At 44.4% G+C, this 11853-nt stretch overlaps 1 protein-coding gene across 1 annotated transcript in view; it reads left to right on the top strand.

Annotated features, from left to right (window-relative positions):
• The first annotated feature begins 2549 nt into the window (after window positions 1–2549).
• Window positions 2550–11853, top strand: part of bahd1 (bromo adjacent homology domain containing 1) — a 32037-nt gene continuing 22733 nt past the window's right edge. The window contains exon 1 of the mRNA XM_047610986.1: window positions 2550–3095. The gene's annotated coding sequence lies outside the window, so the exon portion shown is untranslated. The remainder of the gene's footprint in view (window positions 3096–11853) is intronic.

Raw genomic sequence — 11853 nt, 5'->3', positions numbered from 1 at the left:
AAACTCATCATTTTAGTACCAGCCCACTCACCTATCTGAGTATTTCTTAATATGCCTGAGTATAAACATTAACTTTAAGAAGTAGAAGCCTTTAATCACCACTAATGGGGTCAGAGAGACCTTATAAAAGCATCATAAACTTCCTCAAGAGCTGTGCGGCGCTTCAGTAATTTTCTTCCGGACCTTTAAACTTCATGTTATGTTCTTCCTCAGTCAGAGGAATCTTGCTAAGTTGTTACGGTCACACACACCGACACCACTGCAGATTCAATCTTCAGCGTAGTGTCCTGTGATGCCGAGTGATCTCCGTGACAACTCCACCGCAACACGCGGCTGAAAGCTTCAGCCGAACCTCTGAGCGTTTAATCGCCTGGAAAGCCCGGCGAGTGTCAATGTTTGGGTTAAGCAGCTGTGAGCAGGTGAGGTGAGGCGAGTTCAGGAAGTGTGACGCAGGCCGACACGTTTGATGGTTCAAAAATGCAATGTCCTAAAGATAGAGCTAGAAACTGGTCATTAGTTTTGTCAGTCCACCGCTTTTTAAATATGCGCCTCCTCTCTTGCTGGAGACGGGCCTTTGTGTGTTTACGCTCCTACATTCCCAGGGAAATAAATCACACTGTTAAAGTCCCCAAGAAACAGCTGGCAGAGTGCTGGATCAAGCATAACATTATGACCACCCCCATAATATTGCGAAGGTTTCCTTTGTGCTTCCAACAACAGTTGTAACTCACCAGAGAACGGACAGCGAGTGTTAGTTAGTGGGGGGCCTTTGGGTCATATGGGCTGAGGGGAGGGGGCTCTGTGGATCAGGCCTGTCCCAGTGCACCCTGCAGATACCTGACCAGTTTGGATTTAGTGAATTTGGAGGCCAGGTCAACACTTTGTGCTTTTTTTCATGTTTTTGAGTTGTTCCTAAACCGTTTTTGCGTGTGTGTGTCAGGCTGCATCCTGCTGAGGATGGCTGCTTCCTTCATTGCTATGGAGTGGGGTGGGGTGGGGTGGGGGGTGTCTGGTCTGGTCTAGGTGGGTGGTATGCACTGCCAGTCAAAAGTTTGGACACACTATCTCATTGAATTGAATGGGACTAATGTGTCTAATGCCAGGTCCAAAGGTCTCCCAGCAGAACATTACATACATTGAGTTTGACTGATGATTGATTTGATTTCAGGGGGGCTTAGTTTCCCCGAGCCGAAAGAGCAGCTGCAAGATGGAGGATGGTAGTTTAGTCCAGAGCCAAACACGCAGCAGTGAGTTTGTTTTACATGTTTGTGTTGTAAAGTTATTCTTTTTTTTTTTTAACTGTCCAGGTTTACCATCACATCCCACAGTAATAAAACAAACAAATAAAGCTACTTCCTGACTGATTAACTAATCAGTTCACGCCTAAAAGTCTAAAGTGGGCGACTGTAATGGAAAACACTGCTACTGGAATTCCAAGTTGCGAGCCCATGTGAAGTTGCAAACCTCCACTTGACAATAAGGCATTCAGTTTGCACCTCTCCATTGAAGGGAGGAGTCCTTCCTGCTTAATAGAGAGCCGTGCAGCTGAAAAGACAAAAGCGTACAGCGCTGACAGGGCGAACACAGCGGCTTCCTTCACAAACAAGTCTGGAGTCGATGGAAGCGAAACATTAATAAATGTCCGTTGGGCAGTCCATATCCCACGTCCATGAACGCACAGCTGAAATAAAAGTTGTGCTACTCTAACAGAAGATATTTTAAGAGGTTCTTTTTTCATTATAGTGGCTTGTAGGATACAGTTATGCTATAAAGTAGCTTCATCTTTCAATCTGTTAATGAAAACCCCATTACTAATTAACATTTGCAAACACAAAGTGAGAAGCGTGTGTGCGTTCACTAATTTATGACTGCATTGTCACCAAATTTAAAAGATGAGCTGTTATTCTAAGGGATTCAACTTGATCAGTAGGAGACTTTGATTAGCGTTGATCAAATATTTAGTTTCAGCTTTAGACTCAGTTTAAAGATTGTGTTACTAGGAGGTGTCGCTGTGATGATGTGCTTTCGGAGAAGGTGTAGGTTTTCAGGAGAAGGGCGCTGGCAGACGCCCGGCCTGTGTTATAACTTATCAGCCTTTGAGATTAGTGTGGCTTTCAGTCATTTAACTTCTGTTTACGTTGCAGTGGACTTAGCCCATACACAGAGAGAGAGACATTAATTAACTCCAGTACTGTTTTAAGTTTCCCTTATTAAATGCTTTTATTGTTTGTTTGCTTGTATTTTTAGTTTTTATTTCAGTTTTGAGAGCTTAATTTAGCTAAAGGGAAATCTAGTCCAAATGTGTGTCTTTAATGTCATACAAAAACTACAATTCATTCAATATCAAGATTCATTTAGATTTTAAACCGAATCCCAAAACCTCATGCAAAGTGACACAAACTCCTCTTCATGAGGGCTCGGGGAGGCACCGTGCAGTCACATGTCAGGGGCTGGTCGTGATCCAGAGGTGACAACCAGCAGCAGCAGCAGCAGCAGCGGATCCCCTCATTCATTCCGTCTTTGAGCAGCAGAGCCCCGCTCCCCCCTGTCACCACCGCCGGGGTTAATTCAAGTGTCAAAAGAACAGAGCTTAAAGACATTAACTAGGTGAAAGCCATCTGTCAGCCGCGGCGGGGCTGCTGGGGACGGGGACATGTGGACGGTACGTCCGTGGCCCTTTAAGAAACTCCATGTTTTCGCTACATGATGCGTCAACACAAAAAGCGGATGATGCTGTTATGTAAAAACACGCCGAAGTGAGCCGTAGTTTGCAGGAGCACGGATGGCCGCGGTGCACGTCTCTCCTTCGTCTAATTCGCCGTCGTAGTTTGAAGCGGACCGAGGGGGGCGATTTTTACGCGTAGCGCGCGGAGCGGCGCAGTTTGGAGCGGAGAGAGAAAGAGAGGCTTCAGCCCGATCAACTCAACATGAGTCGCCCTCCACACTGTTTTCCTCCTTCACTTGCGGGAAGCGTACACCTGACGCATCTCTCTCTCGCCCTGTGCAACTGATCATCTTTTTCCTCCTTTTTTTTTCTTTTCTTTTTGGACAAAAACCACCCCCTCACTTCACCTTATTTTCCACTCTACGAAGCGGTAAGACACACACACACAACAAAAAGCTTTTAACTCTTGTCGCCTCCCGGGCAAAACTGAAAGTGTCAGGCAGGACGGGAGCGAGCGATGAGGCAGCTCGGTTTGGAATAACGTGCCAGCCACAGACGGATAAACGGGGCTTTCTTTCCACGGCAGAGCTCAAATATAACTTTTGGAGACCCCCGTCGTGTGTGCAGTTACTCGGGCAGGTGGTGGAGTCGTGTTTTGTTTGTGTTTTTTTTTCTTCTTCTTCTTCTCGCCTGGATGGTGGGCAGAGCCTGCAGCTCGACTCGGTCTCCAGCTCGTGATCGGAGAAAATGTCACACAGTTCAGCTTCTGTTGGGAGTTTGAGGCTCGAGTTTGTGTTTTGTTGTTTTAGACTGCTGCTTGATGGAGACCGAAGGGAAAACAAGAGTTGCACAACAAACGGTAGCGACGAAACGCGGAGGCTCGCCGAGATCCTGCTGGACGTTTACGGTTTAAAATTAAAAGCTGAGTCACGAGAAAACCAACCTGGGATGGGGTTTTCATTTGTTTTAAAAGAAAAAATGTAAAAGTTGTGTGAATATTTATTCTGTTTGCGCAAGTGACCTGAGCACCTTTGCCTTTTTGGACAGTTTTATTGCAGTTTTGAGATACTTGAGGTAATACTTGAGTAGTTTTACTGTGTGTTTTGTATTTTGTGGTACTGGCAGTCCTACTAAGGATCAGGAAACTTCTTCTACTTCTGTTGGTTTGACAAAAGCAAACAATTGGAAGGCTTCAACTTGGCCTTTTTGTGTTGTCTTTCTGACATTTTAATGCTTAGCCATCCTGTTTGACCCGTCTTTCGAATGTTTTTCTATCTCATAGTTTTATGTAAATGTGGTTTACTGCCCATGAATTCTGAAATGAAGTGTACAATGGTATAATAGTCAAACAGACCAGGTCAGTTTTGACCTGGTAGAACAAAAGTTGTATGGTTGCTGGGAAGAAAGTGGATGAATTAAGAAGATAAAAAACATAATGTGAGAAAAAGTGATCCTCTCCTGCTATATATATAAGAAAAGGGTCAACTGGAAAGTACAAGCATTGACATGACACACAAGTCGCCTGGTGTGTTCCTCGGTATAATGGTGTTTGTAAAGCCTCTTGTGAACAGAGGAGCCTGACAATAGAGCTCCAGTTTTGGAGGTCGTGGTAGATTTGTGTCCAGTCGGTTCTCCACAGCGTTGCCTCGACCAGCCTGTCATAGCGGTGCGCTGACCACACGTGAGCTATAAAGCTGGATATCAATCGTGCATGTAATCCCATTATTTCTGAAGAACTGTCCTGTTGCGGCCACGCAGGGAAGAGGAGGAGGAGGAGGAGCGCGCCGGCAGCCCCGGACGTCTCAAAGGAGACAAATGCTCCCAGCTCAGATACGAGACTCGTGGCCCGAAGGAATCGGCTGCAAGAACAGGATTAAACTTAACGGAATATGTTTTAAAGTTAAAAAAACACAAACATGCTTGTTGTTATCATCTCGCTAATCAGATAACAAAATACTTCGCTAGATCTGAAACTGAAAACAGCTTTCCACCCACAGATACAGCGGAAAAGTACAGTGACGCGTCCCATTTTTCCAAAACATCATCAGAGCGTCGTCCCCCGCAGAGCCGTGTTAAATATTATCTAACAGTCTCGTTGAAGCTTCGTGTTTGTCTTTTAGACCAAATAGCTTTTGTAGACAATTGTTTGTTGATGCATTACTTCCTCCATTTTCAGTAGCTCCAGCTGTAAGGCAGCCCTTGTAATGACTTTGCATGGCCGTGTGGAAGCTGGTTCCCAGAAACGCTTTGGACATCTTGTGTATTTTAAATACAGAGAATCTTAGAAATCCACTCCGACTCTGCATTAGTAGAAGTAGGGTGGTGTAAAGTTGCGCTTGCCGAACAGATTTTAACGTAGCAATCCGGGGTGATTGCAACCTCGCCATGATCTTTGTTCTTGCGAATACAGTGCTGCATGATCCAGGTGAGAGAAGAGTTCGTGCATGATAGTTGTGTATCATTTCATTTTACATTCATGCCCTCCTCTCACTCCTGAAAACCAGACTCTTTTATTAAAGGTTGTGAAATTAGATGTAGACATAGTGAAGACATTTCAAGATTAGGTTCTTCAGACCCTAATCGCCTCACATCGAAAAGTTTCACATGAACACACCGCAAGACTGCAGCCAGCGTGTATAGATGTAAAGATGATGCAAAATGAAAGATGTGTTTCCTTTCATCTCCTCCATTTCTCTTGTCCACTGGTTCTTTAAGATGTTTAAACTCGTACCTCTGCAGATTCAGTGAATGAATTAATCTTATTTCTCTGCAACCAGTTAACACACAGTCACTCTTGATGCACAAATTGATCAAACTTAGCTGAAATCTGGAAATATGGCTAAAAACAACAACAAAAAAAACATTACAACAAAAAGGTTACCTTTATTCAGACTTCACCGTGATGATTCCTGTTGGTCGCAATACGCAACATAGCCCAGAGCCATTGTGAGCGTTGGGTCACGAAGAAGAGAACAGATTAAAAAAAAAATGCTGAGACACGTTTTGCTGTCATCTCTGGTCGCGCTGCGTCTGTCCTCTGCTGTCAAAGTTTTAACGTGCGCGGGTCTCGTGGAGCTCGAGCGCTCTCACACTCTCACAGTGGCAGATTGGCAGAGTTGAAGTTTTACTTTGGGTTAATAGGTGTTTTTCCTGTCAACTACACAATTCCCTCCCAAAGGTCTGAGACTTTCCCTCCGTGGCCGCGCTCTGGTAACATTTTAGCTCTAAACCTGAATGAGCCGGTAATTGCTGCTCTTATTTCCAACCCATCAAGGCCTTAACCACTGAAAGCTGGAGTGGCAGTATATTACTTGTTAATAAGGGTGACTGACTCTTCATATCCCCGTGCCAAATTTTCTGTATATTTAATCTTTTTAGTAAGAATATTGTTAACAATTGAAAGTTCTTTAAAATGTACTATTAAATCATCAGAATTATGATTTTTTTTTATTGCAGTTATTCTTTGGAAAATATATAGTTAATGACCTAAGATGATTGATTATTGGCTCACTTTTGGTTTTTCCATACACATACACAGTAGCTCTTAATGTAATCAGGTTCACCTATTCCTAATAATCTGTTAATAGTGTTTGATTTGTTGAATAAAACCATCGTCAAAGCCAATGGAAAGAACCCATGAGTATCTGTAAGGGCGATCGCACAATTTACAAGTTTGTGCGTTAGTGTTTTAGGTCCCTAACGAGTTTTGTTCAGTTCTTTATCCTGCTCACATGCGTGAATATTTCTCTGGTCTGATTGAGCCCCGCGTCTCAGGATTAGCAAAGCTGTGCAGCCTCTAGTCCTCTAAAAGCCATTAGCCAGCCCCTCTCGCTCCCTCTCCCTTCCTCCCTTCTTTCCCTGACTCACCCTAGCACAGTGCTGAGACACAGCTGTGAAAATTACAGGTCTGCTTCATGGAAACATAGAAGAAGAGGAGGCAGGGCTGGCGTGGAAGGAAGGAGAAGGGGAGCAGACACCCATAGACTGGCGTCAGCTGTCCGCTGGTCCACAGCTGCAGTGGATGTGGAGCTTTCAGAGCCGGGGTTCTCTCTCACTTCTCACACACACTGGGATTGTTTACTCGGGGCGGGAGTGTGTGTCTGTGTGTGTGTGTCTGTGTGTTTTTTTTTTTTTTTTTTTTTTTGGGAGGGGGACGGGCGACATTAAACCCTGCTTGGCTGCGGCCAAACAGAACAGAAGCTCTCACTGTGACTGACAAACGTCAGGCTACTTCAGTGAAAAGCACATGGCACTGAGCGTCCTTCAGTTTGGCAGATGCTAAAAGCATGACTGAGGGGCTGGCAGGTGGGCAGGCGGGCGAGGGGGTGGTGGGGTGTGGGGAGAGCGCCCCTCCCTCCCTCCCTCCCTCCCCGCTCGTTCCTCAGCTGGGCTGGAAATCCAGCGACAGGCCTCCTCTATCAGAGAGTCATTGTTCATGATGATGATGACAATCTCTCACTGTCTCCATTCACCGTACTATCTCAATCCATCACTCTCTTGTCTTTTACCCCCCCAACCCTCCACCCTCCCCCCTCAATTTTTCTTCCCTCTTGTTTTTTTTCGCCTGCTCTCTCAAAAAGTCTGTGTCAAGCGTTTGTATCACTGAGGAGCTGTCAAGCGAAAAAAGAAAAACAAATGAATGTGGAACAAAAAAAAAACGCTCTTCTGGTCTCTACTGAGTTTGACTTTCTTCCCGCTCGATGAGACGTGAGGTGTGAGAGTCTCCCTCTCCCGCTTCCTTCTCCTCTCTGGTGCTCCGCTTCGATCTCTCTCAATTCAGTCGTCATCACTATCTCTCTCTGTGTGTCTTTTTCTCCTCTTTGCTCGTCAGGCTGTCTGGCGTCTTGCCCCGTGTGTCTTTGAAGGGGAACAGTAGGAGCGGATAATTATGCTTCCTGTCCTGTTTCTGCTCTGTGGTGCCGAACCCTCATCTTTACATCTGTAGGCTACACGCTGGACTACACCTCGCTACCTGCTCTGATGCTGTTCAGCTTGATCTCCTTTTCTGCTGTGTAAGAAAAAATTTTGGGATCGCGTGCGCAATTGAGCTGATTTCCTATAATTATGGTCTACAACTTTGCCCTGTTAGTGACTGTTGCCCGTCTCCTCATTGTGGGTCTAATTTATGCTGTACAGTCTTATCTTTTCACCGTGCAACCTACGTAAACACTATCTCGCATGCGTCACGTTTTTTCTATACCAGCCAAGCACGACATAAATACATTTCCCTCTTTCTTTCACACGCACTCTTTAGAAAACCCTCATTAAACCCGAGGTCCAGTCAAACAGGTTGCTGAGGTGGTTACAAGGGCTGAGGCCTCCTGAATGACTTCATCGGATTACGTGCGCACTGTGTGATTCATCCTGCTGAAAACATATTTATCTTTAATGGCGCAAAGATGGCCGAACGCTCCCGCTGTCTGAAATAGATTTGTCCTCCCGCTCATACGCACCTCTTTCAACAGATGTGGTTAAACGACCCATTTGGACACGTGGGGGTTCGGTCGTTTTCTTTATTTGACCAGTCCACGTGTACTTCTGTATTTCTTCACAGATGCTTTTTCCTTCCTTGTAGCCATTGTTTAAAAAAAATTTAAAAATTAAATCCAGTAGTCAGTGTCCTTCTGGTCAGGAGAAAGAGATTAATATACACCATAAGAGAGAATTGTAGGAGCCGCAATCAGAAAAAAACTTCTCTCTCCTACGAGTTTCAACAAATAACTTGTAACGTTAACCTGGCCGTGCGCTCCGTCTTGTGACCACATCCGGAGCCGTGTCCCGCGGCCTTCTCCACAACATCTTATTATGTTCGACGCCGACGAGCAACTGTCTTTTTAATCTGCAGCTCTGGAAAGATAACCGCTTTGCATGGGGGTATTAAATTCCAGGCAATCTGTGGCTGCTGCACATCATTTTGAAACCGTGCTTATCTGGCCTCTCGGTCTAGGTTTTGGTAACAACCACCGCTTTCCGTTGTGCACGAACGCGACACGGATGGCAATGGACTGACCTTAATTTAAAATGTTGATTATCCGGGCATGCTGGGCAATAGGGATGCATACCTCTCAGTAAATAATAATCATGAAGTATTCAGTCACGTTGTAGTATAAACTGTATTTTCTATTTGAAAGTTGGTTCGAGTGGGTCTGATGCAGCTGATGAAAATAATAATGATGATAATATGGTGGTTATCTACAATTTACAGGTGGTGTGCAATTTATAATCTACATTTAATGTGTGCTAGAGTTGCTTATTCATTTTAATGCTACTCACTGATGTAAGCAAAAGTCTACGGAAAATACGTGTACATATAAATGTTTATATCTTATTAAGTTATTGTACTTTTTCTTGGACCAGCAAATGGAACAGATTGTTCGAAGGAAGGAGGAAGTGTGGAAAGCACCTGGGTGCTAATAGTGTGGTTTAATTTTGTTTAGGAGTGGCATTAAAAAAAAACAAAAAAAAAATTTGAAGTGCTGCCAAAATGACTGGTGACCCCTACAGACATGGTGGCCAATCAGAGCCCTGTCTAAAGCTGTTATCGGTTCCCTTAGGCTAGCTGCTACGGTGGTAATGTTGGATTATGTAGCCGTGACCTCCCATTCTGAAGTCTGCGATTATCAACAGTGGAGGAGGGACTGTGTCAGCCGTGTAAAAAGTCCTGTTAGACTGGGTAGCACCGGCCCTGTTTTGACCGCCTCTGCCATTGCACAAAATTGCCTCATGTAAACAAATGAGATAGCGTTGCACGCTCTGACATCATCAGACAAACAATACAAACAGAATATCTTTCCAGTGGACGGAGTTTCTGAAAGGTGCATAATCCGCGACTTTAGTTTGCTTTTGTGCTTGGACAAAAGGCCATAAACCATTTAAAAAGAAAAAAAAAAAAATGTCTCAGTATGTGTGAGCACGGCCTTCGGTGCATCAGCTACCGCAGTCACATCTTCTGGAATCTCTTGAACTCTGCTCACCAGCTCAAAGATTGTTGGCAGATTGAAAAACTGACCACCGCTCTGACATCAGCCCGCTTTTAGCTAGCCAAGGGTTATGTATGACACACCCGAGAAAAGCGTGGCCCAGGCTGCTGCCTTCGTCGTGTCCGTGCAGGAGCTTCAGGCTGTGAGTGAATGCATCATTGGCATGTCGTCACGTTTTAAGCTGATAAAATGAACGTATTAAAAACCCTTCTTTATTACCCATCCAGCACTAAGGAGTTTGTTTTCTGGCCGCTCAACCAGTTTCAGTCCAAAGTTCACCGTCTTTTCGCTCTGTTTTTTTTAGTCTCTGCCGAGTCCTGAGGGCAATATCTGAATCTTGAATTTTCTAAATGCTTCACCATGTTCACCATCTGGTCTCCAACAATGTCGTGTCTGCCGTAAAGTGTGTGTTCGCTGCTGATTTACTTAACCCTGGAGGGGAGCTGCAGGTTTCTCTGTAGGTTCATCACTCCGGTAGAAAATGTCGCTTCACGTCTAACGTGCGCAACAAGATGAGTTTTCAGCCAAAGTGCCAAAAAGTTATGTTTACGAGGGTGACCTGAGACATTTGTGCAGTTGGTGGCTAAAGCCCAAAAAGTAGTGTAACTGTAGCACTGAACAAACTCTGTGATGTCACACAACAGCCTCCTGCCGCCACATTATAGTGATGTGAGAGATTGATTGGGTAAACCCTTTTTTCTGTATATGGAAAAGTTAGAGAACATACATTGTTCTTTTTCTTATAATGACGTCAAGTGACACACAAATTCCCTTGGCAGAGGGTTTTTTAAGATAGAGATTGACCTTTGTGTCACCAGATGAACACCTACAACAATGTCACACGGTATTTCCTATGAGCTGGCGCTTTATGTTGTGTTCCTGACCTTTTTCCTCACAGAGACTGTATCTCCAAACTACAAATCCACATTTGGCCGTGTATCTCTGTCCGATAAGATCTCGCCCCAGAAACCCTAGGAGATATTTACTGATGTGGATGAATGTTTTCCTTGTGAAGGCAGAGAGTTGGCTTTGGAGAGAGCGCAACAACACTGTGATGCTTTATTGATCTCTTTCTCCGCTCGCGTGTTTGCTCGGGTTATGGAAGTTGGCAAAATATATCTAATGGCTTACAAACTCTTCTGATTACAGTTGTCTTGTTTTATTGAACATAACTACACATACTCATTTGATATTTAATAAGGACATTTACGTAAGACATGTTCTCAGATAATGCTAGAAAAAAAATCCATGCCATGCCTAGGATATTGTAATGTAGCTGTAATCAGTGTACTCATCATTAAAAATGTCATTTTTGTGGTCTGGGTTCACTCTCACCGCTCTGTTGCAATATTGCGTCTGCAGTCTTGCGTCTGTCTTCAGCTAGAAAGCTCTGAAAAAAAAGTGCATGCTACTTAAAACAAAGCCTGAACGGGAGCAAATGAGTTGTCTTGACGACGTTTCACCTGTCACACCAGCTGGTTCTTTTGTCTTAATTGACTGGTGAAGAGTTTAGGTTCGTGCTTCAGAACATTTCCGGTAGGGCTGCTCAGTCATGCGAACGATACTGAATTTAAGAAGAGACTGAGTGTGTTTGCTGAGGTGCAAAGTACGCATTTAGTTTTCTGATGAATGTAGAGGCGCCCCAAGCCAAATATTTCTCCCTCAGTGAAGACCAAAAACGGAGCTAAGTACAAATGAAGAACAAGGCTGCTGGGTGTATAATTAGCATTTTGCTAACAAGCTAGCCATATCAAATGGAAATCTGATGTCCATGTTGTGTTTGCTGCTTCAAACAGCTGTTTCCCTCATTCAAAAAAAAAACAAAAACAACAAACTACACTATTTTCTGCTGGAAGAGGGATACATAACTTGCTGAGTGGGTGGATGTACATAAAGGTAGACGCACAATGCATTTTGTTGGCCTCCTTTGCCATACGAGTGCTCAAAAGAGGGGTAAAAAAAAAAAGAAAGAAATGCCTTTGATCTCTTTAAGTCTGCATTAACACCAGCGCTGAGTGAATGACTGACTGAGTGAGTAAGTGAGTGCATCCTGCATGTAGGAAGCATTTAGTGCTCGGGGTTGGCGCCGTGCACCTCTCTGCAGTGTGTTGCAGTGTGTTTATTGCAGTGCGGGTCAGCTCTCAGCAGTCTATACTCCCTCCGCTTCCACTGGTGCTCACGCCTCATTAACTCCACACACTCAGCTTC

The sequence above is a fragment of the Mugil cephalus genome, chromosome 17 (assembly GCF_022458985.1).
Source record: "Mugil cephalus isolate CIBA_MC_2020 chromosome 17, CIBA_Mcephalus_1.1, whole genome shotgun sequence".
In the NCBI taxonomy this organism is placed as follows: domain Eukaryota; kingdom Metazoa; phylum Chordata; class Actinopteri; order Mugiliformes; family Mugilidae; genus Mugil; species Mugil cephalus.
The sequence above is the reverse complement of the archived record's forward strand: the minus strand, read 5'-3'. Positions and strand labels throughout refer to the sequence as shown.